At 44.3% G+C, this 26,732-nt stretch overlaps 25 non-coding genes across 25 annotated transcripts; all 25 read right to left on the bottom strand.

The window, feature by feature from the left end:
- Positions 1-247: 247 nt before the first annotated feature.
- trnag-gcc (transfer RNA glycine (anticodon GCC)) lies at positions 248-318 on the bottom strand. The gene has a single exon. It is a non-coding gene; the product is annotated as a tRNA-Gly (tRNA).
- Positions 319-1,029: 711 nt separating this feature from the next.
- Positions 1,030-1,100, bottom strand: trnag-gcc (transfer RNA glycine (anticodon GCC)). The gene has a single exon. It is a non-coding gene; the product is annotated as a tRNA-Gly (tRNA).
- Positions 1,101-1,811: 711 nt separating this feature from the next.
- On the bottom strand, positions 1,812-1,882 carry trnag-gcc (transfer RNA glycine (anticodon GCC)). The gene has a single exon. It is a non-coding gene; the product is annotated as a tRNA-Gly (tRNA).
- A 724-nt stretch (positions 1,883-2,606) lies between these two features.
- On the bottom strand, positions 2,607-2,677 carry trnag-gcc (transfer RNA glycine (anticodon GCC)). Its single transcript has one exon. It is a non-coding gene; the product is annotated as a tRNA-Gly (tRNA).
- A 712-nt stretch (positions 2,678-3,389) lies between these two features.
- Positions 3,390-3,460, bottom strand: trnag-gcc (transfer RNA glycine (anticodon GCC)). Its single transcript has one exon. It is a non-coding gene; the product is annotated as a tRNA-Gly (tRNA).
- A 724-nt stretch (positions 3,461-4,184) lies between these two features.
- On the bottom strand, positions 4,185-4,255 carry trnag-gcc (transfer RNA glycine (anticodon GCC)). The gene has a single exon. It is a non-coding gene; the product is annotated as a tRNA-Gly (tRNA).
- A 711-nt stretch (positions 4,256-4,966) lies between these two features.
- Positions 4,967-5,037, bottom strand: trnag-gcc (transfer RNA glycine (anticodon GCC)). Its single transcript has one exon. It is a non-coding gene; the product is annotated as a tRNA-Gly (tRNA).
- Positions 5,038-5,761: 724 nt separating this feature from the next.
- trnag-gcc (transfer RNA glycine (anticodon GCC)) lies at positions 5,762-5,832 on the bottom strand. The gene has a single exon. It is a non-coding gene; the product is annotated as a tRNA-Gly (tRNA).
- Positions 5,833-6,544: 712 nt separating this feature from the next.
- On the bottom strand, positions 6,545-6,615 carry trnag-gcc (transfer RNA glycine (anticodon GCC)). Its single transcript has one exon. It is a non-coding gene; the product is annotated as a tRNA-Gly (tRNA).
- A 724-nt stretch (positions 6,616-7,339) lies between these two features.
- On the bottom strand, positions 7,340-7,410 carry trnag-gcc (transfer RNA glycine (anticodon GCC)). Its single transcript has one exon. It is a non-coding gene; the product is annotated as a tRNA-Gly (tRNA).
- A 711-nt stretch (positions 7,411-8,121) lies between these two features.
- On the bottom strand, positions 8,122-8,192 carry trnag-gcc (transfer RNA glycine (anticodon GCC)). Its single transcript has one exon. It is a non-coding gene; the product is annotated as a tRNA-Gly (tRNA).
- Positions 8,193-8,916: 724 nt separating this feature from the next.
- trnag-gcc (transfer RNA glycine (anticodon GCC)) lies at positions 8,917-8,987 on the bottom strand. The gene has a single exon. It is a non-coding gene; the product is annotated as a tRNA-Gly (tRNA).
- Positions 8,988-9,711: 724 nt separating this feature from the next.
- trnag-gcc (transfer RNA glycine (anticodon GCC)) lies at positions 9,712-9,782 on the bottom strand. The gene has a single exon. It is a non-coding gene; the product is annotated as a tRNA-Gly (tRNA).
- A 726-nt stretch (positions 9,783-10,508) lies between these two features.
- On the bottom strand, positions 10,509-10,579 carry trnag-gcc (transfer RNA glycine (anticodon GCC)). The gene has a single exon. It is a non-coding gene; the product is annotated as a tRNA-Gly (tRNA).
- Positions 10,580-11,303: 724 nt separating this feature from the next.
- trnag-gcc (transfer RNA glycine (anticodon GCC)) lies at positions 11,304-11,374 on the bottom strand. The gene has a single exon. It is a non-coding gene; the product is annotated as a tRNA-Gly (tRNA).
- A 1,521-nt stretch (positions 11,375-12,895) lies between these two features.
- trnag-gcc (transfer RNA glycine (anticodon GCC)) lies at positions 12,896-12,966 on the bottom strand. The gene has a single exon. It is a non-coding gene; the product is annotated as a tRNA-Gly (tRNA).
- Positions 12,967-14,487: 1,521 nt separating this feature from the next.
- On the bottom strand, positions 14,488-14,558 carry trnag-gcc (transfer RNA glycine (anticodon GCC)). Its single transcript has one exon. It is a non-coding gene; the product is annotated as a tRNA-Gly (tRNA).
- A 1,521-nt stretch (positions 14,559-16,079) lies between these two features.
- On the bottom strand, positions 16,080-16,150 carry trnag-gcc (transfer RNA glycine (anticodon GCC)). Its single transcript has one exon. It is a non-coding gene; the product is annotated as a tRNA-Gly (tRNA).
- Positions 16,151-19,261: 3,111 nt separating this feature from the next.
- On the bottom strand, positions 19,262-19,332 carry trnag-gcc (transfer RNA glycine (anticodon GCC)). Its single transcript has one exon. It is a non-coding gene; the product is annotated as a tRNA-Gly (tRNA).
- Positions 19,333-20,056: 724 nt separating this feature from the next.
- trnag-gcc (transfer RNA glycine (anticodon GCC)) lies at positions 20,057-20,127 on the bottom strand. Its single transcript has one exon. It is a non-coding gene; the product is annotated as a tRNA-Gly (tRNA).
- A 1,519-nt stretch (positions 20,128-21,646) lies between these two features.
- Positions 21,647-21,717, bottom strand: trnag-gcc (transfer RNA glycine (anticodon GCC)). Its single transcript has one exon. It is a non-coding gene; the product is annotated as a tRNA-Gly (tRNA).
- A 1,519-nt stretch (positions 21,718-23,236) lies between these two features.
- On the bottom strand, positions 23,237-23,307 carry trnag-gcc (transfer RNA glycine (anticodon GCC)). Its single transcript has one exon. It is a non-coding gene; the product is annotated as a tRNA-Gly (tRNA).
- A 1,514-nt stretch (positions 23,308-24,821) lies between these two features.
- trnag-gcc (transfer RNA glycine (anticodon GCC)) lies at positions 24,822-24,892 on the bottom strand. Its single transcript has one exon. It is a non-coding gene; the product is annotated as a tRNA-Gly (tRNA).
- Positions 24,893-25,616: 724 nt separating this feature from the next.
- Positions 25,617-25,687, bottom strand: trnag-gcc (transfer RNA glycine (anticodon GCC)). The gene has a single exon. It is a non-coding gene; the product is annotated as a tRNA-Gly (tRNA).
- Positions 25,688-26,411: 724 nt separating this feature from the next.
- Positions 26,412-26,482, bottom strand: trnag-gcc (transfer RNA glycine (anticodon GCC)). Its single transcript has one exon. It is a non-coding gene; the product is annotated as a tRNA-Gly (tRNA).
- Between the last annotated feature and the right edge of the window lie 250 nt (positions 26,483-26,732).

Here is a 26,732-nt window from a genome sequence, read left to right as displayed (position 1 = left end):
GACAGTTGTCACTGACAAGTTGGTTACTCTTTCCCATTTAACAACTAAAGCCTTGCAAAAAGTTAATCACCTCACACACTGGATTCACCAAAGTCTACTGAGAATGAGTAAATGTTCAAAGTCTTATTTTTCAAGAGTCAGTTGAGAATTCGACCAAGACCAGAGATTTCTGTTTGCCTGGCAATCTAACACAGATTTCCTCCTCAGGGGTTTGCATACTTGTCGAAATGACATGTTCAAAACTTCCTGCATTGGCCGGGAATCGAACCCGGGCCTCCCGCGTGGCAGGCGAGAATTCTACCACTGAACAACCAATGCCTTGGAAGGCTGAGTTAACCTCAAAGGCAGGAAATTGTATCATAAAGCTTTTTTTCCAAGAATATGTTCCACTTTGTGGGCTCAACAACATTGTTCACCCTAAAAAAAGAGCAGTACTTTCTCCCCGTCGGGGAATTGAACCCCGGTCTCCCGCGTGACAGGCGGGGATACTCACCACTATACTAACGAGGAGCAGGTGGGTTGGAACTTTGAAAAAACGTGGAGCATTGGTACTAACCCTAAATTTGGAATGTTGGGCTTAAACCCTTCTAACAAAAATATCTGTAGAGACTGAATGGTTGGAGCTAGGAACTACTATGACCCAGCTATGGAAAGCTGAGACTCTCACAAACACGTACATGTAATCGATTTTGCTCTATACCGCTCACAAGCCACACAATACTAGTTTGCAGGTGAGGCGTTTGTGGGTAATCCCAGGACATTGTCACAAATGCCAAACTCAAGACAGTTGTCACTGACAAGTTGGTTACTCTTTCCCATTTAACAACTAAAGCCTTGCAAAAAGTTAATCACCTCACACACTGGATTCACCAAAGTCTACTGAGAATGAGTAAATGTTCAAAGTCTTATTTTTCAAGAGTCAGTTGAGAATTCGACCAAGACCAGAGATTTCTGTTTGCCTGGCAATCTAACACAGATTTCCTCCTCAGGGGTTTGCATACTTGTCGAAATGACATGTTCAAAACTTCCTGCATTGGCCGGGAATCGAACCCGGGCCTCCCGCGTGGCAGGCGAGAATTCTACCACTGAACAACCAATGCCTTGGAAGGCTGAGTTAACCTCAAAGGCAGGAAATTGTATCATAAAGCTTTTTTTCCAAAAATATGTTCCACTTTGTGGGCTCAGCAACATTGTTCACCCTAAAAAAAGAGCAGTACTTTCTCCCCGTCGGGGAATTGAACCCCGGTCTCCCGCGTGACATGCGGGGATACTCACCACTATACTAACGAGGAGCAGGTGGGTTGGAACTTTGAAAAAACGTGGAGCATTGGTACTAACCCTAAATTTGGAATGTTGGGCTTAAACCCTTCTAACAAAAATATCTGTAGAGACTGAATGGTTGGAGCTAGGAACTACTATGACCCCGCTATGGAAAGCTGAGACTCTCACAAACACGTACATGTAATCGATTTTGCTCTATACCGCTCACAAGCCACACAATACTAGTTTGCAGGTGAGGCGTTTGTGGGTAATCCCAGGACATTGTCACAAATGCCAAACTCAAGACAGTTGTCACTGACAAGTTGGTTACTCTTTCCCATTTAACAACTAAAGCCTTGCAAAAAGTTAATCACCTCACACACTGGATTCACCAAAGTCTACTGAGAATGAGTAAATGTTCAAAGTCTTATTTTTCAAGAGTCAGTTGAGAATTCGACCAAGACCAGAGATTTCTGTTTGCCTGGCAATCTAACACAGATTTCCTCCTCAGGGGTTTGCATACTTGTCGAAATGACATGTTCAAAACTTCCTGCATTGGCCGGGAATCGAACCCGGGCCTCCCGCGTGGCAGGCGAGAATTCTACCACTGAACAACCAATGCCTTGGAAGGCTGAGTTAACCTCAAAGGCAGGAAATTGTATCATAAAGCTTTTTTTCCAAAAATATGTTCCACTTTGTGGGCTCAGCAACATTGTTCACCCTAAAAAAAGAGCAGTACTTTCTCCCCGTCGGGGAATTGAACCCCGGTCTCCCGCGTGACATGCGGGGATACTCACCACTATACTAACGAGGAGCAGGTGGGTTGGAACTTTGAAAAAACGTGGAGCATTGGTACTAACCCTAAATTTGGAATGTTGGGCTTAAACCCTTCTAACAAAAATATCTGTAGAGACTGAATGGTTGGAGCTAGGAACTACTATGACCCCGCTATGGAAAGCTGAGACTCTCACAAACACGTACATGTAATCGATTTTGCTCTATACCGCTCACAAGCCACACAATACTAGTTTGCAGGTGAGGCGTTTGTGGGTAATCCCAGGACATTGTCACAAATGCCAAACTCAAGACAGTTGTCACTGACAAGTTGGTTACTCTTTCCCATTTAACAACTAAAGCCTTGCAAAAAGTTAATCACCTCACACACTGGAAATCTGCAATGGATTCACCAAAGTCTACTGAGAATGAGTAAATGTTCAAAGTCTTATTTTTCAAGAGTCAGTTGAGAATTCGACCAAGACCAGAGATTTCTGTTTGCCTGGCAATCTAACACAGATTTCCTCCTCAGGGGTTTGCATACTTGTCGAAATGACATGTTCAAAACTTCCTGCATTGGCCGGGAATCGAACCCGGGCCTCCCGCGTGGCAGGCGAGAATTCTACCACTGAACAACCAATGCCTTGGAAGGCTGAGTTAACCTCAAAGGCAGGAAATTGTATCATAAAGCTTTTTTTCCAAGAATATGTTCCACTTTGTGGGCTCAACAACATTGTTCACCCTAAAAAAAAGAGCAGTACTTTCTCCCCGTCGGGGAATTGAACCCCGGTCTCCCGCGTGACAGGCGGGGATACTCACCACTATACTAACGAGGAGCAGGTGGGTTGGAACTTTGAAAAAACGTGGAGCATTGGTACTAACCCTAAATTTGGAATGTTGGGCTTAAACCCTTCTAACAAAAATATCTGTAGAGACTGAATGGTTGGAGCTAGGAACTACTATGACCCAGCTATGGAAAGCTGAGACTCTCACAAACACGTACATGTAATCGATTTTGCTCTATACCGCTCACAAGCCACACAATACTAGTTTGCAGGTGAGGCGTTTGTGGGTAATCCCAGGACATTGTCACAAATGCCAAACTCAAGACAGTTGTCACTGACAAGTTGGTTACTCTTTCCCATTTAACAACTAAAGCCTTGCAAAAAGTTAATCACCTCACACACTGGATTCACCAAAGTCTACTGAGAATGAGTAAATGTTCAAAGTCTTATTTTTCAAGAGTCAGTTGAGAATTCGACCAAGACCAGAGATTTCTGTTTGCCTGGCAATCTAACACAGATTTCCTCCTCAGGGGTTTGCATACTTGTCGAAATGACATGTTCAAAACTTCCTGCATTGGCCGGGAATCGAACCCGGGCCTCCCGCGTGGCAGGCGAGAATTCTACCACTGAACAACCAATGCCTTGGAAGGCTGAGTTAACCTCAAAGGCAGGAAATTGTATCATAAAGCTTTTTTTCCAAAAATATGTTCCACTTTGTGGGCTCAGCAACATTGTTCACCCTAAAAAAAGAGCAGTACTTTCTCCCCGTCGGGGAATTGAACCCCGGTCTCCCGCGTGACAGGCGGGGATACTCACCACTATACTAACGAGGAGCAGGTGGGTTGGAACTTTGAAAAAACGTGGAGCATTGGTACTAACCCTAAATTTGGAATGTTGGGCTTAAACCCTTCTAACAAAAATATCTGTAGAGACTGAATGGTTGGAGCTAGGAACTACTATGACCCAGCTATGGAAAGCTGAGACTCTCACAAACACGTACATGTAATCGATTTTGCTCTATACCGCTCACAAGCCACACAATACTAGTTTGCAGGTGAGGCGTTTGTGGGTAATCCCAGGACATTGTCACAAATGCCAAACTCAAGACAGTTGTCACTGACAAGTTGGTTACTCTTTCCCATTTAACAACTAAAGCCTTGCAAAAAGTTAATCACCTCACACACTGGAAATCTGCAATGGATTCACCAAAGTCTACTGAGAATGAGTAAATGTTCAAAGTCTTATTTTTCAAGAGTCAGTTGAGAATTCGACCAAGACCAGAGATTTCTGTTTGCCTGGCAATCTAACACAGATTTCCTCCTCAGGGGTTTGCATACTTGTCGAAATGACATGTTCAAAACTTCCTGCATTGGCCGGGAATCGAACCCGGGCCTCCCGCGTGGCAGGCGAGAATTCTACCACTGAACAACCAATGCCTTGGAAGGCTGAGTTAACCTCAAAGGCAGGAAATTGTATCATAAAGCTTTTTTTCCAAGAATATGTTCCACTTTGTGGGCTCAACAACATTGTTCACCCTAAAAAAAGAGCAGTACTTTCTCCCCGTCGGGGAATTGAACCCCGGTCTCCCGCGTGACAGGCGGGGATACTCACCACTATACTAACGAGGAGCAGGTGGGTTGGAACTTTGAAAAAACGTGGAGCATTGGTACTAACCCTAAATTTGGAATGTTGGGCTTAAACCCTTCTAACAAAAATATCTGTAGAGACTGAATGGTTGGAGCTAGGAACTACTATGACCCAGCTATGGAAAGCTGAGACTCTCACAAACACGTACATGTAATCGATTTTGCTCTATACCGCTCACAAGCCACACAATACTAGTTTGCAGGTGAGGCGTTTGTGGGTAATCCCAGGACATTGTCACAAATGCCAAACTCAAGACAGTTGTCACTGACAAGTTGGTTACTCTTTCCCATTTAACAACTAAAGCCTTGCAAAAAGTTAATCACCTCACACACTGGATTCACCAAAGTCTACTGAGAATGAGTAAATGTTCAAAGTCTTATTTTTCAAGAGTCAGTTGAGAATTCGACCAAGACCAGAGATTTCTGTTTGCCTGGCAATCTAACACAGATTTCCTCCTCAGGGGTTTGCATACTTGTCGAAATGACATGTTCAAAACTTCCTGCATTGGCCGGGAATCGAACCCGGGCCTCCCGCGTGGCAGGCGAGAATTCTACCACTGAACAACCAATGCCTTGGAAGGCTGAGTTAACCTCAAAGGCAGGAAATTGTATCATAAAGCTTTTTTTCCAAGAATATGTTCCACTTTGTGGGCTCAACAACATTGTTCACCCTAAAAAAAGAGCAGTACTTTCTCCCCATCGGGGAATTGAACCCCGGTCTCCAGCGTGACAGGCGGGGATACTCACCACTATACTAACGAGGAGCAGGTGGGTTGGAACTTTGAAAAAACGTGGAGCATTGGTACTAACCCTAAATTTGGAATGTTGGGCTTAAACCCTTCTAACAAAAATATCTGTAGAGACTGAATGGTTGGAGCTAGGAACTACTATGACCCAGCTATGGAAAGCTGAGACTCTCACAAACACGTACATGTAATCGATTTTGCTCTATACCGCTCACAAGCCACACAATACTAGTTTGCAGGTGAGGCGTTTGTGGGTAATCCCAGGACATTGTCACAAATGCCAAACTCAAGACAGTTGTCACTGACAAGTTGGTTACTCTTTCCCATTTAACAACTAAAGCCTTGCAAAAAGTTAATCACCTCACACACTGGAAATCTGCAATGGATTCACCAAAGTCTACTGAGAATGAGTAAATGTTCAAAGTCTTATTTTTCAAGAGTCAGTTGAGAATTCGACCAAGACCAGAGATTTCTGTTTGCCTGGCAATCTAACACAGATTTCCTCCTCAGGGGTTTGCATACTTGTCGAAATGACATGTTCAAAACTTCCTGCATTGGCCGGGAATCGAACCCGGGCCTCCCGCGTGGCAGGCGAGAATTCTACCACTGAACAACCAATGCCTTGGAAGGCTGAGTTAACCTCAAAGGCAGGAAATTGTATCATAAAGCTTTTTTTCCAAGAATATGTTCCACTTTGTGGGCTCAACAACATTGTTCACCCTAAAAAAAAGAGCAGTACTTTCTCCCCGTCGGGGAATTGAACCCCGGTCTCCCGCGTGACAGGCGGGGATACTCACCACTATACTAACGAGGAGCAGGTGGGTTGGAACTTTGAAAAAACGTGGAGCATTGGTACTAACCCTAAATTTGGAATGTTGGGCTTAAACCCTTCTAACAAAAATATCTGTAGAGACTGAATGGTTGGAGCTAGGAACTACTATGACCCAGCTATGGAAAGCTGAGACTCTCACAAACACGTACATGTAATCGATTTTGCTCTATACCGCTCACAAGCCACACAATACTAGTTTGCAGGTGAGGCGTTTGTGGGTAATCCCAGGACATTGTCACAAATGCCAAACTCAAGACAGTTGTCACTGACAAGTTGGTTACTCTTTCCCATTTAACAACTAAAGCCTTGCAAAAAGTTAATCACCTCACACACTGGATTCACCAAAGTCTACTGAGAATGAGTAAATGTTCAAAGTCTTATTTTTCAAGAGTCAGTTGAGAATTCGACCAAGACCAGAGATTTCTGTTTGCCTGGCAATCTAACACAGATTTCCTCCTCAGGGGTTTGCATACTTGTCGAAATGACATGTTCAAAACTTCCTGCATTGGCCGGGAATCGAACCCGGGCCTCCCGCGTGGCAGGCGAGAATTCTACCACTGAACAACCAATGCCTTGGAAGGCTGAGTTAACCTCAAAGGCAGGAAATTGTATCATAAAGCTTTTTTTCCAAAAATATGTTCCACTTTGTGGGCTCAGCAACATTGTTCACCCTAAAAAAAGAGCAGTACTTTCTCCCCGTCGGGGAATTGAACCCCGGTCTCCCGCGTGACAGGCGGGGATACTCACCACTATACTAACGAGGAGCAGGTGGGTTGGAACTTTGAAAAAACGTGGAGCATTGGTACTAACCCTAAATTTGGAATGTTGGGCTTAAACCCTTCTAACAAAAATATCTGTAGAGACTGAATGGTTGGAGCTAGGAACTACTATGACCCAGCTATGGAAAGCTGAGACTCTCACAAACACGTACATGTAATCGATTTTGCTCTATACCGCTCACAAGCCACACAATACTAGTTTGCAGGTGAGGCGTTTGTGGGTAATCCCAGGACATTGTCACAAATGCCAAACTCAAGACAGTTGTCACTGACAAGTTGGTTACTCTTTCCCATTTAACAACTAAAGCCTTGCAAAAAGTTAATCACCTCACACACTGGAAATCTGCAATGGATTCACCAAAGTCTACTGAGAATGAGTAAATGTTCAAAGTCTTATTTTTCAAGAGTCAGTTGAGAATTCGACCAAGACCAGAGATTTCTGTTTGCCTGGCAATCTAACACAGATTTCCTCCTCAGGGGTTTGCATACTTGTCGAAATGACATGTTCAAAACTTCCTGCATTGGCCGGGAATCGAACCCGGGCCTCCCGCGTGGCAGGCGAGAATTCTACCACTGAACAACCAATGCCTTGGAAGGCTGAGTTAACCTCAAAGGCAGGAAATTGTATCATAAAGCTTTTTTTCCAAGAATATGTTCCACTTTGTGGGCTCAACAACATTGTTCACCCTAAAAAAAGAGCAGTACTTTCTCCCCGTCGGGGAATTGAACCCCGGTCTCCCGCGTGACAGGCGGGGATACTCACCACTATACTAACGAGGAGCAGGTGGGTTGGAACTTTGAAAAAACGTGGAGCATTGGTACTAACCCTAAATTTGGAATGTTGGGCTTAAACCCTTCTAACAAAAATATCTGTAGAGACTGAATGGTTGGAGCTAGGAACTACTATGACCCAGCTATGGAAAGCTGAGACTCTCACAAACACGTACATGTAATCGATTTTGCTCTATACCGCTCACAAGCCACACAATACTAGTTTGCAGGTGAGGCGTTTGTGGGTAATCCCAGGACATTGTCACAAATGCCAAACTCAAGACAGTTGTCACTGACAAGTTGGTTACTCTTTCCCATTTAACAACTAAAGCCTTGCAAAAAGTTAATCACCTCACACACTGGATTCACCAAAGTCTACTGAGAATGAGTAAATGTTCAAAGTCTTATTTTTCAAGAGTCAGTTGAGAATTCGACCAAGACCAGAGATTTCTGTTTGCCTGGCAATCTAACACAGATTTCCTCCTCAGGGGTTTGCATACTTGTCGAAATGACATGTTCAAAACTTCCTGCATTGGCCGGGAATCGAACCCGGGCCTCCCGCGTGGCAGGCGAGAATTCTACCACTGAACAACCAATGCCTTGGAAGGCTGAGTTAACCTCAAAGGCAGGAAATTGTATCATAAAGCTTTTTTTCCAAGAATATGTTCCACTTTGTGGGCTCAACAACATTGTTCACCCTAAAAAAAGAGCAGTACTTTCTCCCCATCGGGGAATTGAACCCCGGTCTCCAGCGTGACAGGCGGGGATACTCACCACTATACTAACGAGGAGCAGGTGGGTTGGAACTTTGAAAAAACGTGGAGCATTGGTACTAACCCTAAATTTGGAATGTTGGGCTTAAACCCTTCTAACAAAAATATCTGTAGAGACTGAATGGTTGGAGCTAGGAACTACTATGACCCAGCTATGGAAAGCTGAGACTCTCACAAACACGTACATGTAATCGATTTTGCTCTATACCGCTCACAAGCCACACAATACTAGTTTGCAGGTGAGGCGTTTGTGGGTAATCCCAGGACATTGTCACAAATGCCAAACTCAAGACAGTTGTCACTGACAAGTTGGTTACTCTTTCCCATTTAACAACTAAAGCCTTGCAAAAAGTTAATCACCTCACACACTGGAAATCTGCAATGGATTCACCAAAGTCTACTGAGAATGAGTAAATGTTCAAAGTCTTATTTTTCAAGAGTCAGTTGAGAATTCGACCAAGACCAGAGATTTCTGTTTGCCTGGCAATCTAACACAGATTTCCTCCTCAGGGGTTTGCATACTTGTCGAAATGACATGTTCAAAACTTCCTGCATTGGCCGGGAATCGAACCCGGGCCTCCCGCGTGGCAGGCGAGAATTCTACCACTGAACAACCAATGCCTTGGAAGGCTGAGTTAACCTCAAAGGCAGGAAATTGTATCATAAAGCTTTTTTTCCAAGAATATGTTCCACTTTGTGGGCTCAGCAACATTGTTCACCCTAAAAAAAGAGCAGTACTTTCTCCCCGTCGGGGAATTGAACCCCGGTCTCCCGCGTGACAGGCGGGGATACTCACCACTATACTAACGAGGAGCAGGTGGGTTGGAACTTTGAAAAAACGTGGAGCATTGGTACTAACCCTAAATTTGGAATGTTGGGCTTAAACCCTTCTAACAAAAATATCTGTAGAGACTGAATGGTTGGAGCTAGGAACTACTATGACCCAGCTATGGAAAGCTGAGACTCTCACAAACACGTACATGTAATCGATTTTGCTCTATACCGCTCACAAGCCACACAATACTAGTTTGCAGGTGAGGCGTTTGTGGGTAATCCCAGGACATTGTCACAAATGCCAAACTCAAGACAGTTGTCACTGACAAGTTGGTTACTCTTTCCCATTTAACAACTAAAGCCTTGCAAAAAGTTAATCACCTCACACACTGGAAATCTGCAATGGATTCACCAAAGTCTACTGAGAATGAGTAAATGTTCAAAGTCTTATTTTTCAAGAGTCAGTTGAGAATTCGACCAAGACCAGAGATTTCTGTTTGCCTGGCAATCTAACACAGATTTCCTCCTCAGGGGTTTGCATACTTGTCGAAATGACATGTTCAAAACTTCCTGCATTGGCCGGGAATCGAACCCGGGCCTCCCGCGTGGCAGGCGAGAATTCTACCACTGAACAACCAATGCCTTGGAAGGCTGAGTTAACCTCAAAGGCAGGAAATTGTATCATAAAGCTCTTTTTTTCCAAGAATATGTTCCACTTTGTGGGCTCAGCAACATTGTTCACCCTAAAAAAAGAGCAGTACTTTCTCCCCGTCGGGGAATTGAACCCCGGTCTCCCGCGTGACAGGCGGGGATACTCACCACTATACTAACGAGGAGCAGGTGGGTTGGAACTTTGAAAAAACGTGGAGCATTGGTACTAACCCTAAATTTGGAATGTTGGGCTTAAACCCTTCTAACAAAAATATCTGTAGAGACTGAATGGTTGGAGCTAGGAACTACTATGACCCAGCTATGGAAAGCTGAGACTCTCACAAACACGTACATGTAATCGATTTTGCTCTATACCGCTCACAAGCCACACAATACTAGTTTGCAGGTGAGGCGTTTGTGGGTAATCCCAGGACATTGTCACAAATGCCAAACTCAAGACAGTTGTCACTGACAAGTTGGTTACTCTTTCCCATTTAACAACTAAAGCCTTGCAAAAAGTTAATCACCTCACACACTGGAAATCTGCAATGGATTCACCAAAGTCTACTGAGAATGAGTAAATGTTCAAAGTCTTATTTTTCAAGAGTCAGTTGAGAATTCGACCAAGACCAGAGATTTCTGTTTGCCTGGCAATCTAACACAGATTTCCTCCTCAGGGGTTTGCATACTTGTCGAAATGACATGTTCAAAACTTCCTGCATTGGCCGGGAATCGAACCCGGGCCTCCCGCGTGGCAGGCGAGAATTCTACCACTGAACAACCAATGCCTTGGAAGGCTGAGTTAACCTCAAAGGCAGGAAATTGTATCATAAAGCTTTTTTTCCAAGAATATGTTCCACTTTGTGGGCTCAGCAACATTGTTCACCCTAAAAAAAGAGCAGTACTTTCTCCCCGTCGGGGAATTGAACCCCGGTCTCCCGCGTGACAGGCGGGGATACTCACCACTATACTAACGAGGAGCAGGTGGGTTGGAACTTTGAAAAAACGTGGAGCATTGGTACTAACCCTAAATTTGGAATGTTGGGCTTAAACCCTTCTAACAAAAATATCTGTAGAGACTGAATGGTTGGAGCTAGGAACTACTATGACCCAGCTATGGAAAGCTGAGACTCTCACAAACACGTACATGTAATCGATTTTGCTCTATACCGCTCACAAGCCACACAATACTAGTTTGCAGGTGAGGCGTTTGTGGGTAATCCCAGGACATTGTCACAAATGCCAAACTCAAGACAGTTGTCACTGACAAGTTGGTTACTCTTTCCCATTTAACAACTAAAGCCTTGCAAAAAGTTAATCACCTCACACACTGGAAATCTGCAATGGATTCACCAAAGTCTACTGAGAATGAGTAAATGTTCAAAGTCTTATTTTTCAAGAGTCAGTTGAGAATTCGACCAAGACCAGAGATTTCTGTTTGCCTGGCAATCTAACACAGATTTCCTCCTCAGGGGTTTGCATACTTGTCGAAATGACATGTTCAAAACTTCCTGCATTGGCCGGGAATCGAACCCGGGCCTCCCGCGTGGCAGGCGAGAATTCTACCACTGAACAACCAATGCCTTGGAAGGCTGAGTTAACCTCAAAGGCAGGAAATTGTATCATAAAGCTCTTTTTTTCCAAGAATATGTTCCACTTTGTGGGCTCAGCAACATTGTTCACCCTAAAAAAAGAGCAGTACTTTCTCCCCGTCGGGGAATTGAACCCCGGTCTCCCGCGTGACAGGCGGGGATACTCACCACTATACTAACGAGGAGCAGGTGGGTTGGAACTTTGAAAAAACGTGGAGCATTGGTACTAACCCTAAATTTGGAATGTTGGGCTTAAACCCTTCTAACAAAAATATCTGTAGAGACTGAATGGTTGGAGCTAGGAACTACTATGACCCAGCTATGGAAAGCTGAGACTCTCACAAACACGTACATGTAATCGATTTTGCTCTATACCGCTCACAAGCCACACAATACTAGTTTGCAGGTGAGGCGTTTGTGGGTAATCCCAGGACATTGTCACAAATGCCAAACTCAAGACAGTTGTCACTGACAAGTTGGTTACTCTTTCCCATTTAACAACTAAAGCCTTGCAAAAAGTTAATCACCTCACACACTGGAAATCTGCAATGGATTCACCAAAGTCTACTGAGAATGAGTAAATGTTCAAAGTCTTATTTTTCAAGAGTCAGTTGAGAATTCGACCAAGACCAGAGATTTCTGTTTGCCTGGCAATCTAACACAGATTTCCTCCTCAGGGGTTTGCATACTTGTCGAAATGACATGTTCAAAACTTCCTGCATTGGCCGGGAATCGAACCCTGGCCTCCCGCGTGGCAGGCGAGAATTCTACCACTGAACAACCAATGCCTTGGAAGGCTGAGTTAACCTCAAAGGCAGGAAATTGTATCATAAAGCTTTTTTTCCAAGAATATGTTCCACTTTGTGGGCTCAGCAACATTGTTCACCCTAAAAAAAGAGCAGTACTTTCTCCCCGTCGGGGAATTGAACCCCGGTCTCCCGCGTGACAGGCGGGGATACTCACCACTATACTAACGAGGAGCAGGTGGGTTGGAACTTTGAAAAAACGTGGAGCATTGGTACTAACCCTAAATTTGGAATGTTGGGCTTAAACCCTTCTAACAAAAATATCTGTAGAGACTGAATGGTTGGAGCTAGGAACTACTATGACCCCGCTATGGAAAGCTGAGACTCTCACAAACACGTACATGTAATCGATTTTGCTCTATACCGCTCACAAGCCACACAATACTAGTTTGCAGGTGAGGCGTTTGTGGGTAATCCCAGGACATTGTCACAAATGCCAAACTCAAGACAGTTGTCACTGACAAGTTGGTTACTCTTTCCCATTTAACAACTAAAGCCTTGCAAAAAGTTAATCACCTCACACACTGGAAATCTGCAATGGATTCACCAAAGTCTACTGAGAATGAGTAAATGTTCAAAGTCTTATTTTTCAAGAGTCAGTTGAGAATTCGACCAAGACCAGAGATTTCTGTTTGCCTGGCAATCTAACACAGATTTCCTCCTCAGGGGTTTGCATACTTGTCGAAATGACATGTTCAAAACTTCCTGCATTGGCCGGGAATCGAACCCGGGCCTCCCGCGTGGCAGGCGAGAATTCTACCACTGAACAACCAATGCCTTGGAAGGCTGAGTTAACCTCAAAGGCAGGAAATTGTATCATAAAGCTCTTTTTTTCCAAGAATATGTTCCACTTTGTGGGCTCAGCAACATTGTTCACCCTAAAAAAAGAGCAGTACTTTCTCCCCGTCGGGGAATTGAACCCCGGTCTCCCGCGTGACAGGCGGGGATACTCACCACTATACTAACGAGGAGCAGGTGGGTTGGAACTTTGAAAAAACGTGGAGCATTGGTACTAACCCTAAATTTGGAATGTTGGGCTTAAACCCTTCTAACAAAAATATCTGTAGAGACTGAATGGTTGGAGCTAGGAACTACTATGACCCAGCTATGGAAAGCTGAGACTCTCACAAACACGTACATGTAATCGATTTTGCTCTATACCGCTCACAAGCCACACAATACTAGTTTGCAGGTGAGGCGTTTGTGGGTAATCCCAGGACATTGTCACAAATGCCAAACTCAAGACAGTTGTCACTGACAAGTTGGTTACTCTTTCCCATTTAACAACTAAAGCCTTGCAAAAAGTTAATCACCTCACACACTGGAAATCTGCAATGGATTCACCAAAGTCTACTGAGAATGAGTAAATGTTCAAAGTCTTATTTTTCAAGAGTCAGTTGAGAATTCGACCAAGACCAGAGATTTCTGTTTGCCTGGCAATCTAACACAGATTTCCTCCTCAGGGGTTTGCATACTTGTCGAAATGACATGTTCAAAACTTCCTGCATTGGCCGGGAATCGAACCCTGGCCTCCCGCGTGGCAGGCGAGAATTCTACCACTGAACAACCAATGCCTTGGAAGGCTGAGTTAACCTCAAAGGCAGGAAATTGTATCATAAAGCTTTTTTTCCAAGAATATGTTCCACTTTGTGGGCTCAGCAACATTGTTCACCCTAAAAAAAGAGCAGTACTTTCTCCCCGTCGGGGAATTGAACCCCGGTCTCCCGCGTGACAGGCGGGGATACTCACCACTATACTAACGAGGAGCAGGTGGGTTGGAACTTTGAAAAAACGTGGAGCATTGGTACTAACCCTAAATTTGGAATGTTGGGCTTAAACCCTTCTAACAAAAATATCTGTAGAGACTGAATGGTTGGAGCTAGGAACTACTATGACCCCGCTATGGAAAGCTGAGACTCTCACAAACACGTACATGTAATCGATTTTGCTCTATACCGCTCACAAGCCACACAATACTAGTTTGCAGGTGAGGCGTTTGTGGGTAATCCCAGGACATTGTCACAAATGCCAAACTCAAGACAGTTGTCACTGACAAGTTGGTTACTCTTTCCCATTTAACAACTAAAGCCTTGCAAAAAGTTAATCACCTCACACACTGGAAATCTGCAATGGATTCACCAAAGTCTACTGAGAATGAGTAAATGTTCAAAGTCTTATTTTTCAAGAGTCAGTTGAGAATTCGACCAAGACCAGAGATTTCTGTTTGCCTGGCAATCTAACACAGATTTCCTCCTCAGGGGTTTGCATACTTGTCGAAATGACATGTTCAAAACTTCCTGCATTGGCCGGGAATCGAACCCGGGCCTCCCGCGTGGCAGGCGAGAATTCTACCACTGAACAACCAATGCCTTGGAAGGCTGAGTTAACCTCAAAGGCAGGAAATTGTATCATAAAGCTCTTTTTTTCCAAGAATATGTTCCACTTTGTGGGCTCAGCAACATTGTTCACCCTAAAAAAAGAGCAGTACTTTCTCCCCGTCGGGGAATTGAACCCCGGTCTCCCGCGTGACAGGCGGGGATACTCACCACTATACTAACGAGGAGCAGGTGGGTTGGAACTTTGAAAAAACGTGGAGCATTGGTACTAACCCTAAATTTGGAATGTTGGGCTTAAACCCTTCTAACAAAAATATCTGTAGAGACTGAATGGTTGGAGCTAGGAACTACTATGACCCAGCTATGGAAAGCTGAGACTCTCACAAACACGTACATGTAATCGATTTTGCTCTATACCGCTCACAAGCCACACAATACTAGTTTGCAGGTGAGGCGTTTGTGGGTAATCCCAGGACATTGTCACAAATGCCAAACTCAAGACAGTTGTCACTGACAAGTTGGTTACTCTTTCCCATTTAACAACTAAAGCCTTGCAAAAAGTTAATCACCTCACACACTGGAAATCTGCAATGGATTCACCAAAGTCTACTGAGAATGAGTAAATGTTCAAAGTCTTATTTTTCAAGAGTCAGTTGAGAATTCGACCAAGACCAGAGATTTCTGTTTGCCTGGCAATCTAACACAGATTTCCTCCTCAGGGGTTTGCATACTTGTCGAAATGACATGTTCAAAACTTCCTGCATTGGCCGGGAATCGAACCCTGGCCTCCCGCGTGGCAGGCGAGAATTCTACCACTGAACAACCAATGCCTTGGAAGGCTGAGTTAACCTCAAAGGCAGGAAATTGTATCATAAAGCTTTTTTTCCAAGAATATGTTCCACTTTGTGGGCTCAGCAACATTGTTCACCCTAAAAAAAGAGCAGTACTTTCTCCCCGTCGGGGAATTGAACCCCGGTCTCCCGCGTGACAGGCGGGGATACTCACCACTATACTAACGAGGAGCAGGTGGGTTGGAACTTTGAAAAAACGTGGAGCATTGGTACTAACCCTAAATTTGGAATGTTGGGCTTAAACCCTTCTAACAAAAATATCTGTAGAGACTGAATGGTTGGAGCTAGGAACTACTATGACCCCGCTATGGAAAGCTGAGACTCTCACAAACACGTACATGTAATCGATTTTGCTCTATACCGCTCACAAGCCACACAATACTAGTTTGCAGGTGAGGCGTTTGTGGGTAATCCCAGGACATTGTCACAAATGCCAAACTCAAGACAGTTGTCACTGACAAGTTGGTTACTCTTTCCCATTTAACAACTAAAGCCTTGCAAAAAGTTAATCACCTCACACACTGGAAATCTGCAATGGATTCACCAAAGTCTACTGAGAATGAGTAAATGTTCAAAGTCTTATTTTTCAAGAGTCAGTTGAGAATTCGACCAAGACCAGAGATTTCTGTTTGCCTGGCAATCTAACACAGATTTCCTCCTCAGGGGTTTGCATACTTGTCGAAATGACATGTTCAAAACTTCCTGCATTGGCCGGGAATCGAACCCGGGCCTCCCGCGTGGCAGGCGAGAATTCTACCACTGAACAACCAATGCCTTGGAAGGCTGAGTTAACCTCAAAGGCAGGAAATTGTATCATAAAGCTCTTTTTTTCCAAGAATATGTTCCACTTTGTGGGCTCAGCAACATTGTTCACCCTAAAAAAAGAGCAGTACTTTCTCCCCGTCGGGGAATTGAACCCCGGTCTCCCGCGTGACAGGCGGGGATACTCACCACTATACTAACGAGGAGCAGGTGGGTTGGAACTTTGAAAAAACGTGGAGCATTGGTACTAACCCTAAATTTGGAATGTTGGGCTTAAACCCTTCTAACAAAAATATCTGTAGAGACTGAATGGTTGGAGCTAGGAACTACTATGACCCAGCTATGGAAAGCTGAGACTCTCACAAACACGTACATGTAATCGATTTTGCTCTATACCGCTCACAAGCCACACAATACTAGTTTGCAGGTGAGGCGTTTGTGGGTAATCCCAGGACATTGTCACAAATGCCAAACTCAAGACAGTTGTCACTGACAAGTTGGTTACTCTTTCCCATTTAACAACTAAAGCCTTGCAAAAAGTTAATCACCTCACACACTGGAAATCTGCAATGGATTCACCAAAGTCTACTGAGAATGAGTAAATGTTCAAAGTCTTATTTTTCAAGAGTCAGTTGAGAATTCGACCAAGACCAGAGATTTCTGTTTGCCTGGCAATCTAACACAGATTTCCTCCTCAGGGGTTTGCATACTTGTCGAAATGACATGTTCAAAACTTCCTGCATTGGCCGGGAATCGAACCCTGGCCTCCCGCGTGGCAGGCGAGAATTCTACCACTGAACAACCAATGCCTTGGAAGGCTGAGTTAACCTCAAAGGCAGGAAATTGTATCATAAAGCTTTTTTTCCAAGAATATGTTCCACTTTGTGGGCTCAGCAACATTGTTCACCCTAAAAAAAGAGCAGTACTTTCTCCCCGTCGGGGAATTGAACCCCGGTCTCCCGCGTGACAGGCGGGGATACTCACCACTATACTAACGAGGAGCAGGTGGGTTGGAACTTTGAAAAAACGTGGAGCATTGGTACTAACCCTAAATTTGGAATGTTGGGCTTAAACCCTTCTAACAAAAATATCTGTAGAGACTGAATGGTTGGAGCTAGGAACTACTATGACCCCGCTATGGAAAGCTGAGACTCTCACAAACACGTACATGTAATCGATTTTGCTCTATACCGCTCACAAGCCACACAATACTAGTTTGCAGGTGAGGCGTTTGTGGGTAATCCCAGGACATTGTCACAAATGCCAAACTCAAGACAGTTGTCACTGACAAGTTGGTTACTCTTTCCCATTTAACAACTAAAGCCTTGCAAAAAGTTAATCACCTCACACACTGGAAATCTGCAATGGATTCACCAAAGTCTACTGAGAATGAGTAAATGTTCAAAGTCTTATTTTTCAAGAGTCAGTTGAGAATTCGACCAAGACCAGAGATTTCTGTTTGCCTGGCAATCTAACACAGATTTCCTCCTCAGGGGTTTGCATACTTGTCGAAATGACATGTTCAAAACTTCCTGCATTGGCCGGGAATCGAACCCTGGCCTCCCGCGTTGCAGGCGAGAATTCTACCACTGAACAACCAATGCCTTGGAAGGCTGAGTTAACCTCAAAGGCAGGAAATTGTATCATAAAGCTTTTTTTCCAAGAATATGTTCCACTTTGTGGGCTCAGCAACATTGTTCACCCTAAAAAAAGAGCAGTACTTTCTCCCCGTCGGGGAATTGAACCCCGGTCTCCCGCGTGACAGGCGGGGATACTCACCACTATACTAACGAGGAGCAGGTGGGTTGGAACTTTGAAAAAACGTGGAGCATTGGTACTAACCCTAAATTTGGAATGTTGGGCTTAAACCCTTCTAACAAAAATATCTGTAGAGACTGAATGGTTGGAGCTAGGAACTACTATGACCCCGCTATGGAAAGCTGAGACTCTCACAAACACGTACATGTAATCGATTTTGCTCTATACCGCTCACAAGCCACACAATACTAGTTTGCAGGTGAGGCGTTTGTGGGTAATCCCAGGACATTGTCACAAATGCCAAACTCAAGACAGTTGTCACTGACAAGTTGGTTACTCTTTCCCATTTAACAACTAAAGCCTTGCAAAAAGTTAATCACCTCACACACTGGAAATCTGCAATGGATTCACCAAAGTCTACTGAGAATGAGTAAATGTTCAAAGTCTTATTTTTCAAGAGTCAGTTGAGAATTCGACCAAGACCAGAGATTTCTGTTTGCCTGGCAATCTAACACAGATTTCCTCCTCAGGGGTTTGCATACTTGTCGAAATGACATGTTCAAAACTTCCTGCATTGGCCGGGAATCGAACCCTGGCCTCCCGCGTTGCAGGCGAGAATTCTACCACTGAACAACCAATGCCTTGGAAGGCTGAGTTAACCTCAAAGGCAGGAAATTGTATCATAAAGCTTTTTTTCCAAGAATATGTTCCACTTTGTGGGCTCAGCAACATTGTTCACCCTAAAAAAAGAGCAGTACTTTCTCCCCGTCGGGGAATTGAACCCCGGTCTCCCGCGTGACAGGCGGGGATACTCACCACTATACTAACGAGGAGCAGGTGGGTTGGAACTTTGAAAAAACGTGGAGCATTGGTACTAACCCTAAATTTGGAATGTTGGGCTTAAACCCTTCTAACAAAAATATCTGTAGAGACTGAATGGTTGGAGCTAGGAACTACTATGACCCCGCTATGGAAAGCTGAGACTCTCACAAACACGTACATGTAATCGATTTTGCTCTATACCGCTCACAAGCCACACAATACTAGTTTGCAGGTGAGGCGTTTGTGGGTAATCCCAGGACATTGTCACAAATGCCAAACTCAAGACAGTTGTCACTGACAAGTTGGTTACTCTTTCCCATTTAACAACTAAAGCCTTGCAAAAAGTTAATCACCTCACACACTGGAAATCTGCAATGGATTCACCAAAGTCTACTGAGAATGAGTAAATGTTCAAAGTCTTATTTTTCAAGAGTCAGTTGAGAATTCGACCAAGACCAGAGATTTCTGTTTGCCTGGCAATCTAACACAGATTTCCTCCTCAGGGGTTTGCATACTTGTCGAAATGACATGTTCAAAACTTCCTGCATTGGCCGGGAATCGAACCCGGGCCTCCCGCGTGGCAGGCGAGAATTCTACCACTGAACAACCAATGCCTTGGAAGGCTGAGTTAACCTCAAAGGCAGGAAATTGTATCATAAAGCTTTTTTTCCAAGAATATGTTCCACTTTGTGGGCTCAGCAACATTGTTCACCCTAAAAAAAGAGCAGTACTTTCTCCCCGTCGGGGAATTGAACCCCGGTCTCCCGCGTGACAGGCGGGGATACTCACCACTATACTAACGAGGAGCAGGTGGGTTGGAACTTTGAAAAAACGTGGAGCATTGGTACTAACCCTAAATTTGGAATGTTGGGCTTAAACCCTTCTAACAAAAATATCTGTAGAGACTGAATGGTTGGAGCTAGGAACTACTATGACCCCGCTATGGAAAGCTGAGACTCTCACAAACACGTACATGTAATCGATTTTGCTCTATACCGCTCACAAGCCACACAATACTAGTTTGCAGGTGAGGCGTTTGTGGGTAATCCCAGGACATTGTCACAAATGCCAAACTCAAGACAGTTGTCACTGACAAGTTGGTTACTCTTTCCCATTTAACAACTAAAGCCTTGCAAAAAGTTAATCACCTCACACACTGGAAATCTGCAATGGATTCACCAAAGTCTACTGAGAATGAGTAAATGTTCAAAGTCTTATTTTTCAAGAGTCAGTTGAGAATTCGACCAAGACCAGAGATTTCTGTTTGCCTGGCAATCTAACACAGATTTCCTCCTCAGGGGTTTGCATACTTGTCGAAATGACATGTTCAAAACTTCCTGCATTGGCCGGGAATCGAACCCGGGCCTCCCGCGTGGCAGGCGAGAATTCTACCACTGAACAACCAATGCCTTGGAAGGCTGAGTTAACCTCAAAGGCAGGAAATTGTATCATAAAGCTTTTTTTCCAAGAATATGTTCCACTTTGTGGGCTCAGCAACATTGTTCACCCTAAAAAAAGAGCAGTACTTTCTCCCCGTCGGGGAATTGAACCCCGGTCTCCCGCGTGACAGGCGGGGATACTCACCACTATACTAACGAGGAGCAGGTGGGTTGGAACTTTGAAAAAACGTGGAGCATTGGTACTAACCCTAAATTTGGAATGTTGGGCTTAAACCCTTCTAACAAAAATATCTGTAGAGACTGAATGGTTGGAGCTAGGAACTACTATGACCCCGCTATGGAAAGCTGAGACTCTCACAAACACGTACATGTAATCGATTTTGCTCTATACCGCTCACAAGCCACACAATACTAGTTTGCAGGTGAGGCGTTTGTGGGTAATCCCAGGACATTGTCACAAATGCCAAACTCAAGACAGTTGTCACTGACAAGTTGGTTACTCTTTCCCATTTAACAACTAAAGCCTTGCAAAAAGTTAATCACCTCACACACTGGAAATCTGCAATGGATTCACCAAAGTCTACTGAGAATGAGTAAATGTTCAAAGTCTTATTTTTCAAGAGTCAGTTGAGAATTCGACCAAGACCAGAGATTTCTGTTTGCCTGGCAATCTAACACAGATTTCCTCCTCAGGGGTTTGCATACTTGTCGAAATGACATGTTCAAAACTTCCTGCATTGGCCGGGAATCGAACCCTGGCCTCCCGCGTTGCAGGCGAGAATTCTACCACTGAACAACCAATGCCTTGGAAGGCTGAGTTAACCTCAAAGGCAGGAAATTGTATCATAAAGCTTTTTTTCCAAGAATATGTTCCACTTTGTGGGCTCAGCAACATTGTTCACCCTAAAAAAAGAGCAGTACTTTCTCCCCGTCGGGGAATTGAACCCCGGTCTCCCGCGTGACAGGCGGGGATACTCACCACTATACTAACGAGGAGCAGGTGGGTTGGAACTTTGAAAAAACGTGGAGCATTGGTACTAACCCTAAATTTGGAATGTTGGGCTTAAACCCTTCTAACAAAAATATCTGTAGAGACTGAATGGTTGGAGCTAGGAACTACTATGACCCCGCTATGGAAAGCTGAGACTCTCACAAACACGTACATGTAATCGATTTTGCTCTATACCGCTCACAAGCCACACAATACTAGTTTGCAGGTGAGGCGTTTGTGGGTAATCCCAGGACATTGTCACAAATGCCAAACTCAAGACAGTTGTCACTGACAAGTTGGTTACTCTTTCCCATTTAACAACTAAAGCCTTGCAAAAAGTTAATCACCTCACACACTGGAAATCTGCAATGGATTCACCAAAGTCTACTGAGAATGAGTAAATGTTCAAAGTCTTATTTTTCAAGAGTCAGTTGAGAATTCGACCAAGACCAGAGATTTCTGTTTGCCTGGCAATCTAACACAGATTTCCTCCTCAGGGGTTTGCATACTTGTCGAAATGACATGTTCAAAACTTCCTGCATTGGCCGGGAATCGAACCCGGGCCTCCCGCGTGGCAGGCGAGAATTCTACCACTGAACAACCAATGCCTTGGAAGGCTGAGTTAACCTCAAAGGCAGGAAATTGTATCATAAAGCTTTTTTTCCAAGAATATGTTCCACTTTGTGGGCTCAGCAACATTGTTCACCCTAAAAAAAGAGCAGTACTTTCTCCCCGTCGGGGAATTGAACCCCGGTCTCCCGCGTGACAGGCGGGGATACTCACCACTATACTAACGAGGAGCAGGTGGGTTGGAACTTTGAAAAAACGTGGAGCATTGGTACTAACCCTAAATTTGGAATGTTGGGCTTAAACCCTTCTAACAAAAATATCTGTAGAGACTGAATGGTTGGAGCTAGGAACTACTATGACCCCGCTATGGAAAGCTGAGACTCTCACAAACACGTACATGTAATCGATTTTGCTCTATACCGCTCACAAGCCACACAATACTAGTTTGCAGGTGAGGCGTTTGTGGGTAATCCCAGGACATTGTCACAAATGCCAAACTCAAGACAGTTGTCACTGACAAGTTGGTTACTCTTTCCCATTTAACAACTAAAGCCTTGCAAAAAGTTAATCACCTCACACACTGGAAATCTGCAATGGATTCACCAAAGTCTACTGAGAATGAGTAAATGTTCAAAGTCTTATTTTTCAAGAGTCAGTTGAGAATTCGACCAAGACCAGAGATTTCTGTTTGCCTGGCAATCTAACACAGATTTCCTCCTCAGGGGTTTGCATACTTGTCGAAATGACATGTTCAAAACTTCCTGCATTGGCCGGGAATCGAACCCTGGCCTCCCGCGTTGCAGGCGAGAATTCTACCACTGAACAACCAATGCCTTGGAAGGCTGAGTTAACCTCAAAGGCAGGAAATTGTATCATAAAGCTTTTTTTCCAAGAATATGTTCCACTTTGTGGGCTCAGCAACATTGTTCACCCTAAAAAAAGAGCAGTACTTTCTCCCCGTCGGGGAATTGAACCCCGGTCTCCCGCGTGACAGGCGGGGATACTCACCACTATACTAACGAGGAGCAGGTGGGTTGGAACTTTGAAAAAACGTGGAGCATTGGTACTAACCCTAAATTTGGAATGTTGGGCTTAAACCCTTCTAACAAAAATATCTGTAGAGACTGAATGGTTGGAGCTAGGAACTACTATGACCCCGCTATGGAAAGCTGAGACTCTCACAAACACGTACATGTAATCGATTTTGCTCTATACCGCTCACAAGCCACACAATACTAGTTTGCAGGTGAGGCGTTTGTGGGTAATCCCAGGACATTGTCACAAATGCCAAACTCAAGACAGTTGTCACTGACAAGTTGGTTACTCTTTCCCATTTAACAACTAAAGCCTTGCAAAAAGTTAATCACCTCACACACTGGAAATCTGCAATGGATTCACCAAAGTCTACTGAGAATGAGTAAATGTTCAAAGTCTTATTTTTCAAGAGTCAGTTGAGAATTCGACCAAGACCAGAGATTTCTGTTTGCCTGGCAATCTAACACAGATTTCCTCCTCAGGGGTTTGCATACTTGTCGAAATGACATGTTCAAAACTTCCTGCATTGGCCGGGAATCGAACCCGGGCCTCCCGCGTGGCAGGCGAGAATTCTACCACTGAACAACCAATGCCTTGGAAGGCTGAGTTAACCTCAAAGGCAGGAAATTGTATCATAAAGCTTTTTTTCCAAGAATATGTTCCACTTTGTGGGCTCAACAACATTGTTCACCCTAAAAAAAGAGCAGTACTTTCTCCCCGTCGGGGAATTGAACCCCGGTCTCCCGCGTGACAGGCGGGGATACTCACCACTATACTAACGAGGAGCAGGTGGGTTGGAACTTTGAAAAAACGTGGAGCATTGGTACTAACCCTAAATTTGGAATGTTGGGCTTAAACCCTTCTAACAAAAATATCTGTAGAGACTGAATGGTTGGAGCTAGGAACTACTATGACCCCGCTATGGAAAGCTGAGACTCTCACAAACACGTACATGTAATCGATTTTGCTCTATACCGCTCACAAGCCACACAATACTAGTTTGCAGGTGAGGCGTTTGTGGGTAATCCCAGGACATTGTCACAAATGCCAAACTCAAGACAGTTGTCACTGACAAGTTGGTTACTCTTTCCCATTTAACAACTAAAGCCTTGCAAAAAGTTAATCACCTCACACACTGGAAATCTGCAATGGATTCACCAAAGTCTACTGAGAATGAGTAAATGTTCAAAGTCTTATTTTTCAAGAGTCAGTTGAGAATTCGACCAAGACCAGAGATTTCTGTTTGCCTGGCAATCTAACACAGATTTCCTCCTCAGGGGTTTGCATACTTGTCGAAATGACATGTTCAAAACTTCCTGCATTGGCCGGGAATCGAACCCGGGCCTCCCGTGTGGCAGGCGAGAATTCTACCACTGAACAACCAATGCCTTGGAAGGCTGAGTTAACCTCAAAGGCAGGAAATTGTATCATAAAGCTTTTTTTCCAAGAATATGTTCCACTTTGTGGGCTCAGCAACATTATTCACCCTAAAAAAAGAGCTGTACTTTCTCCCCGTCGGGGAATTGAACCCCGGTCTCCCGCGTGACAGGCGGGGATACTCACCACTATACTAACGAGGAGCAGGTGGGTTGGGCCTTTGAAAAAACGTGGAGCATTGGTACTAACCCTAAATTTGGAATGTTGGGCTTAAACCCTTCTAACAAAAATATCTGTAGAGACTGAATGGTTGGAGCTAGGAACTACTATGACCCAGCTATGGAAAGCTGAGACTCTCACAAACACGTACATGTAATCGATTTTGCTCTATACCGCTCACAAGCCACACAATACTAGTTTGCAGGTGAGGCGTTTGTGGGTAATCCCAGGACATTGTCACAAATGCCAAACTCAAGACAGTTGTCACTGACAAGTTGGTTACTCTTTCCCATTTAACAACTAAAGCCTTGCAAAAAGTTAATCACCTCACACACTGGAAATCTGCAATGGATTCACCAAAGTCTACTGAGAATGAGTAAATGTTCAAAGTCTTATTTTTCAAGAGTCAGTTGAGAATTCGACCAAGAGATTTCTGTTTGCCTGGCAATCTAACACAGATTTCCTCCTCAGGGGTTTGCATACTTGTCGAAATGACATGTTCAAAACTTCCTGCATTGGCCGGGAATCGAACCCGGGCCTCCCGCGTGGCAGGCGAGAATTCTACCACTGAACAACCAATGCCTTGGAAGGCTGAGTTAACCTCAAAGGCAGGAAATTGTATCATAAAGCTTTTTTTCCAAGAATATGTTCCACTTTGTGGGCTCAGCAACATTATTCACCCTAAAAAAAGAGCTGTACTTTCTCCCCGTCGGGGAATTGAACCCCGGTCTCCCGCGTGACAGGCGGGGATACTCACCACTATACTAACGAGGAGCAGGTGGGTTGGGCCTTTGAAAAAACGTGGAGCATTGGTACTAACCCTAAATTTGGAATGTTGGGCTTAAACCCTTCTAACAAAAATATCTGTAGAGACTGAATGGTTGGAGCTAGGAACTACTATGACCCAGCTATGGAAAGCTGAGACTCTCACAAACACGTACATGTAATCGATTTTGCTCTATACCGCTCACAAGCCACACAATACTAGTTTGCAGGTGAGGCGTTTGTGGGTAATCCCAGGACATTGTCACAAATGCCAAACTCAAGACAGTTGTCACTGACAAGTTGGTTACTCTTTCCCATTTAACAACTAAAGCCTTGCAAAAAGTTAATCACCTCACACACTGGAAATCTGCAATGGATTCACCAAAGTCTACTGAGAATGAGTAAATGTTCAAAGTCTTATTTTTCAAGAGTCAGTTGAGAATTCGACCAAGACCAGAGATTTCTGTTTGCCTGGCAATCTAACACAGATTTCCTCCTCAGGGGTTTGCATACTTGTCGAAATGACATGTTCAAAACTTCCTGCATTGGCCGGGAATCGAACCCGGGCCTCCCGCGTGGCAGGCGAGAATTCTACCACTGAACAACCAATGCCTTGGAAGGCTGAGTTAACCTCAAAGGCAGGAAATTGTATCATAAAGCTTTTTTTCCAAGAATATGTTCCACTTTGTGGGCTCAGCAACATTGTTCACCCTAAAAAAAGAGCAGTACTTTCTCCCCGTCGGGGAATTGAACCCCGGTCTCCCGCGTGACAGGCGGGGATACTCACCACTATACTAACGAGGAGCAGGTGGGTTGGAACTTTGAAAAAACGTGGAGCATTGGTACTAACCCTAAATTTGGAATGTTGGGCTTAAACCCTTCTAACAAAAATATCTGTAGAGACTGAATGGTTGGAGCTAGGAACTACTATGACCCCGCTATGGAAAGCTGAGACTCTCACAAACACGTACATGTAATCGATTTTGCTCTATACCGCTCACAAGCCACACAATACTAGTTTGCAGGTGAGGCGTTTGTGGGTAATCCCAGGACATTGTCACAAATGCCAAACTCAAGACAGTTGTCACTGACAAGTTGGTTACTCTTTCCCATTTAACAACTAAAGCCTTGCAAAAAGTTAATCACCTCACACACTGGAAATCTGCAATGGATTCACCAAAGTCTACTGAGAATGAGTAAATGTTCAAAGTCTTATTTTTCAAGAGTCAGTTGAGAATTCGACCAAGACCAGAGATTTCTGTTTGCCTGGCAATCTAACACAGATTTCCTCCTCAGGGGTTTGCATACTTGTCGAAATGACATGTTCAAAACTTCCTGCATTGGCCGGGAATCGAACCCGGGCCTCCCGCGTGGCAGGCGAGAATTCTACCACTGAACAACCAATGCCTTGGAAGGCTGAGTTAACCTCAAAGGCAGGAAATTGTATCATAAAGCTTTTTTTCCAAGAATATGTTCCACTTTGTGGGCTCAGCAACATTGTTCACCCTAAAAAAAGAGCAGTACTTTCTCCCCGTCGGGGAATTGAACCCCGGTCTCCCGCGTGACAGGCGGGGATACTCACCACTATACTAACGAGGAGCAGGTGGGTTGGAACTTTGAAAAAACGTGGAGCATTGGTACTAACCCTAAATTTGGA

This window comes from Oncorhynchus mykiss, chromosome 5 (assembly GCF_057628025.1).
Source record: "Oncorhynchus mykiss isolate SJ-2025 chromosome 5, ASM5762802v1, whole genome shotgun sequence".
NCBI classification, from domain to species: domain Eukaryota; kingdom Metazoa; phylum Chordata; class Actinopteri; order Salmoniformes; family Salmonidae; genus Oncorhynchus; species Oncorhynchus mykiss.
Note: the sequence above shows the minus strand (reverse complement) of the source record. Positions and strands in the feature narration are given on the sequence as shown.